Genomic DNA, 6,000 nt, shown 5'->3' on the forward strand with positions numbered 1-6,000 from the left:
ATACTATGTTTATAAAAGGTTAATATTTAATAGTTACAGAAGTTAGTTCAAATGTTAGTTAGTTATACAATTAGTCTATTCTACTGTTGTAAATATGTTTATATCTTGTGTAATATCGAATGTATAGTACTCAGTTTATGTACAAAACATACTTTGTCTTTGTTTACAGTTTCACAAATTTGTTCAAGTAAAAGCTTCAAAACAGCAACCGCTTCAGGAAGAATTATTTTGAATGAGTGTTTAACTTGCTGGATAGCTAGATAGGAGCACGTCTAGCGCGGCCAGTACAGTGAAAAGATATCAGTGAAAAGATATCAGTGAAAAGATAGCAATACGGCTAGCTGTGAAGAGCGGAGCAGGAGGAACCCAGAGTAAGCCTTAACCTCGTAGAGCACATCTACCTCACATCAACATGTCAGAAGATAATAACGAAAATGCTTTGCAGCAACTAGAAGACCTTAAACAGGCAGACGAAACTGTAGAACGTGACAATCGGTCTATAAGCTCCGGTTACTACAGATCGCAAGTTGGTTCACGGTCATCGGGTGGTTCTAGAGTAAGCATAGCCCTTGCCAAAGCACGGGCTAAACTAGTAGCAGCTCAAGCCAGAGCTGCGCATACGGACAGTGAAATAGAAATAAAAGTAAGTCAGGCCCGTCTCCAAGCTGAACCCCAAGCAGAACAGGCCCGGCTCCAAGCAGAACAGGCCCGACTCCAAGCTGAATCCCAAGCAGAACAGGCCCGGCTCCAAGCAGAACAGGCCCGACTCCAAGCTGAATCCCAAGCAGAACAGGCCCGACTCCAAGCTGAATTCCAAGCGGAACAAGCCCGACACCAAGTGGAACGCCAGGCTGAACAGGCCTGTCTCCAAGCCACATTAGAGGCTCTGCAGCAACAAAAAGAGATAGATGCTGCATTAGCCGAGACACAAGTATTCGAGGCAATTTTGGAGGGAGCTGATCCCGAGACAGCTTACAAACCTTTAATTCCCGTTCCGTGGCAGAGTCCACGACAGCGCACCATAGATTACGTGAGCGACCATGCTGACATACAGTTTACAGGAGAAAGGGATGAAGGCCCGCACATCTCTACAGACGCAAACACTTCGTATAACATGCCACAAGTTGCCAACCAAGGTCAAAGCAGACGGCGTGCCTCAAGCCGCAGAGTCTCCCCCAGCAGAACGGAAGACACGGTGCAAAGGAATAGGACGCCGAATAGAGAAAGTCAGAGGCAAATCCCCTCTCGGTTCCTTGAGACCCCCAACAGAGCCCCCAGCCAAGGCAACCCTGGCACAGGTCCCAGCACCTACGACCTCGCCAAATACCTTGCACGCACCCAGCTGGTGACTTCGGGGTTAATCAAGTTTGATGACAGGCCAAAGAATTATCGGGCTTGGAAGTCCTGCTTCCACGATGCCATATCGGGCTTAGACCTGTCGGCAGGAGAAGAGCTCGGCCTCCTTATCAAAGAAGCCAAAGCCAGGAACGACCCCAGCTTCAACTTCTTCTCCTCCCAACCAGCACTTGCCAGAAGAGACAAGTTCGACAGACATGGAAAGACACCAATATCTGTCCACAGAATGCAAGTGTCCTCAACTGAGCACACAAAGATTCAGAAGAAACCTGAGGATATGAGCAAACAATGCCCTATCCACAACAAGCCCCATCCTTTAAAGAAGTGCAGAGGCTTCAGGGAGATGTCCCTGGAAGATCGGAAACAATATCTTAAAGAGAACTCTATATGTTTCAGGTGCCGCTCGTCCACGAGCCATCTCGCCAAGAACTGCAAGGTATATGCAAAATGCACAGAAGGCGAAAGTGATCGGCACGTTTCAGCACTACACCCAGGCCCAGCTCCTTGGAAGTCAGAGACGCCTCCTCCTGCTTCAAAGCACGGTGGGGAGAGAGAGGGAGCTGCTGGTCCAGAGATTACATCCAGGGGCACCGAGATGTGTGGAGAAGGAGTGAGCGCAAGAGCTTGCTCCAAGATATGCCTCGTTAATGTGTACCCTGTAGGACGGCATCAAGAATCTGAGAGAAAGCCATCTCAGGTGAGCACACTCAAGACTTCCATCTTGGAGAATGGTCGTACAAGCTACCTTACCCCATGCAGTAGACAGATCCGCGTGGTGTTTGACTCCAGTGCACCATATCAGGGCGTCTCTCTCAACGACATACTCCTCACAGGGCCTGATCTTAACAGCAGCCTCTTGGGAGTGCTCATGAGATTCAGGAAAGAGCCCGTCGCCATCACTGCCGATATCCAGCACATGTTTCATTGCTTCGTGGTGAGAGAAGACCACAGAGACTTCCTCCGCTTCCTGTGGTATCGGGACAATGACCCTAATAGAGACATTGTGGACTACAGAATGCGTGTCCATGTCTTTGGGAATAGCCCATCCCCTGCTGTCGCCATATACGGACTAAGGAGGGCTGCCAAGGAAGAAGACGACGGCTTTGGCAGTGATGTGAGAGGGTTCATCGAACGAGAGTTCTACGTCGACGACGCATTGAAGTCATTCCCGACCGAAGCAGAGGCCATCAGTACCCTCGGACGAGCTCAGGAACTACTTGCACTATCCAACCTCAGGCTGCATAAGAGAGCCTCTAACAGACCAGCAGTGATGGAGGCATTCCCCCCTGAAGATCATGCTAAGGACGTCAAAGACCTAGACCTCTTCACTGATGACTTCCCCCTACAGCGTAGCCTAGGGGTGTCATGGAACATAGCAACAGACACGTTCACGTTCCAAGTCCTAGACGCCAAGAAACCCTTCACACGTAGAGGAGTGCTCTCTACAATCAACAGCCTATATGACCCTCTCGGCTTCTTTGCCCCTGTCACCATACAAGGCAGGTTGCTCCTCAGGGAACTCTCCACACGCGCTGAAGAGTGGGATTCACCTCTCCCTGAAGAGATGGAAGCAGAGTGGGACAGATGGAGAGACTCACTCCAAGACTTACAGGAGATCTGAATACATCGCTGCTATTCGTCTTTCTCTCCCTTAAATGCCTAATTCAAAGAGCTTTGCAGATGCATCCACCAAGGCCATTGCAAGTGTGGCTTATCTGAAGGTCACCACTCGAGAAGGACAAGCAAAATCGGCTTCGTCTTTGATAGAGGCAAGTTGGCGCCCCAGCCAGACCTCACCATACCCAGGTTGGAACTGTGCGTAGCAGAACGCAACCTACCCCCTCACAGCAGTCTACGGAAGCTGCATCCTATCATCGACATCGACAGACCGTCTCTGAGGTGGTTCTTCTTTTGTCGCCAGAGGACTCCAGTGACAAGTAGAGTTCGGACTATGTGGAGTCGTTAATGACCCCAGACGGGGAGTGTTCTGGACCGATGGACATTATGTGACATTCTTGTCATTTTTACATGCAATAGCACCCTCTGGTGGTGGTTATTGTGTTAACCGTTTGTAAGCTGGAAAGGTCATCTGTTCCTTTCTTCCTGTGTGAGGTCATTTGACCTTCTTACCTTTCTTCCTGTTGACCCCAGGAAGCAGTTTTGCCAGGAAGAACCTGACTTGAGTAATGGAGAATTTGCTATGAGAAGTTCCATTTACAATCCAGTGTAATCTGACTTCATATGTTAGGCCAAGCACAATATCTGTGAGTATCTTTAGTTCTTAGCATAATAGCAATGTTGTCAGAGTAATATTTTGATAATACTATGTTTATAAAAGGTTAATATTTAATAGTTACAGAAGTTAGTTCAAATGTTAGTTAGTTATACAATTAGTCTATTCTACTGTTGTAAATATGTTTATATCTTGTGTAATATCGAATGTATAGTACTCAGTTTATGTACAAAACATACTTTGTCTTTGTTTACAGTTTCACAAATTTGTTCAAGTAAAAGCTTCAAAACAGCAACTGCTTCAGGAAGAATTATTTTGAATGAGTGTTTAACTTGCTGGATAGCTAGATGGGAGCATGTCTAGCGCGGCCAGTACAATACAGGAGCTGTAAACAGTTCTCTCTTAAAAAGGTACATACACAACAATTCCTCCCCTTTTAGATTAACAGTACCATAACATTCATTTAACAATTAACATTTTTAACATGCAACATTAACTGAAAATAGTCCATTTATAGATTCAGTCTTTGGGGCGGCTTCCTGATCCTTTCGGGATAGCGCCTTTCCTGAGGTTCTTGTTCTTGGTGCGGAGGCGATTCTGGCCCCTTTTCGTCGGTTAGTTCATCGGTTTCCACTGCTACTGGTTCGGAGGTAGATGCTACCGGTATGTCGAGTTCATCCCCAGGTACTCGAGACATGGGGTTGACTCATTCCTGTGACGCTAAGATCTGATCGACATGACGTCTCACAATGTTCTCCCCGACATCCACTGTGTACATTACTGGCCCCTGCCTTGTGCATATCGTTCCGGGTTGCCATTTCTCTGTTCGGTAGTCACGGGCCAAGACTGGTTGTCCTACATTGAAGCTCCTTGTCGGCTTCTCATTGATGTGCTGGAATTGTTTATCCTCAACATTTCTTCGCACATTGGGTCTGAGCAAATCCAGACGCGATCTCAACCTTCGGTTAAAGAACATCATGGCCGGGGTCTGGGTGGTAACTGCATGTGTCGCATTTCTGTAGGCTAACAGGAAATTGTCCACCTTATGCTGTAGTGGAATTTCATCGTCACACATGGCCTTTATCGCCTTTTTAAAGGTTTGTACGAACCTTTCAGCCAATCCATTTGTGGCTGGATGATACGGGGCGGATGTGTAATGCCTTACCCCATTCCTTCTCATAAATTTTCAAAACTCTTCGAACACAAACTGTGGTCCATTATCAGAGCAAATCTGTTCTGGCAAGCCGTTCCTGGCAAATATGGTCCGTAGGACTGCAATCGTTTTCTCTGTAGTGGTTGAGGACATTTTTATCACCTCAGGCTATTTCGAGTGAGCATTCACTGCTATTAAGAAAATTGAGTCCATGAATGGACCAGCAAAATCAATATGCACCCGTTGCCATGGAGAGGAGGGCCACTCCCATGGGTGTAGAGGGGCATGTGGTGGTGCATTTTGGACCTTCTGGCATCCTGAGCAGCTCTTGGTTAGGTCCTCGATTTGTTGATCGATCCCCAGCCACCACACATAAGCCCTAGCAAGGCTTTTCATTTTCACCCCTCCCAGATGACCTTCATGAAGCTCATTTAGCACTCTCTCCCTTAACTTGGGTGGAATCACCACTCGGGATCCACACATCACTGTCCCCTGGCATACTGACAGCTGTTCTCTTCTGGATGAGAATGCTGGCAAGTGAGTCGCCATGTGTTGGCCATCCCCTCACCGTCAAATCATATACCCAAGACAGTGTCGGATCATTGCGGGTCGCCTTCTCTATATCCGCGTTCATTACTGGCAATCGTTCAATTATTGATGAATAAAATATCTCGATAGGATCCACTGCTGGTGCTTCCTCCACAGTAGGCAGTGGCAGGCGTGATAGCCCATCAGCGTTTCCATGCTGTTTCGTGCCTTTGTATTCTATTTCATATTGATTCGCCCCTAGAAACAGGGACCATCTTTGTAACCGTTGTGCCGGGCTTGGTTCCCCAGCCATGACGATCAGCAACAGACTGATGACAGGTACAGCACAGTCCCTTCCCGGACAGCGGTGGCTGGAGCCGACCGACGGCAGAGAAAAAGCCGAGCAGCGGCTTCTAAAAATGGCGTCTCCCGCGCTTTCCCTTCTTCTCCGCTGGCACAATGGCGTCTCCCGCGCTCTCCTTTCTTCTCCCCGCAGACACTGTGCAGCCCTTGAGCCCTGGCTGTGCTCTGCGTGTTTTTTTTTCTGTGCGCCTTTCCCATTTCCGCCGCTCGGTCCTGAACCCGGCTGCTGCTTTACCCTCTCTCTCGCCCCGTTTTGTTTTTCCTCGACGCCGCTCGGTTTTCAACCCCCGGCTGCACCCTGTGCACTTCACCCTCTATCTTACCCCGTCGACGCTGCTCGGCTTTTTCTCTGCCGTCGGTCGGCTCC

Source organism: Somniosus microcephalus, chromosome 14 (assembly GCF_052327205.1).
Source record: "Somniosus microcephalus isolate GS21.2 chromosome 14, FLI_Smic_1.0, whole genome shotgun sequence".
Classification (NCBI taxonomy): Eukaryota; Metazoa; Chordata; class Chondrichthyes; order Squaliformes; family Somniosidae; genus Somniosus; species Somniosus microcephalus.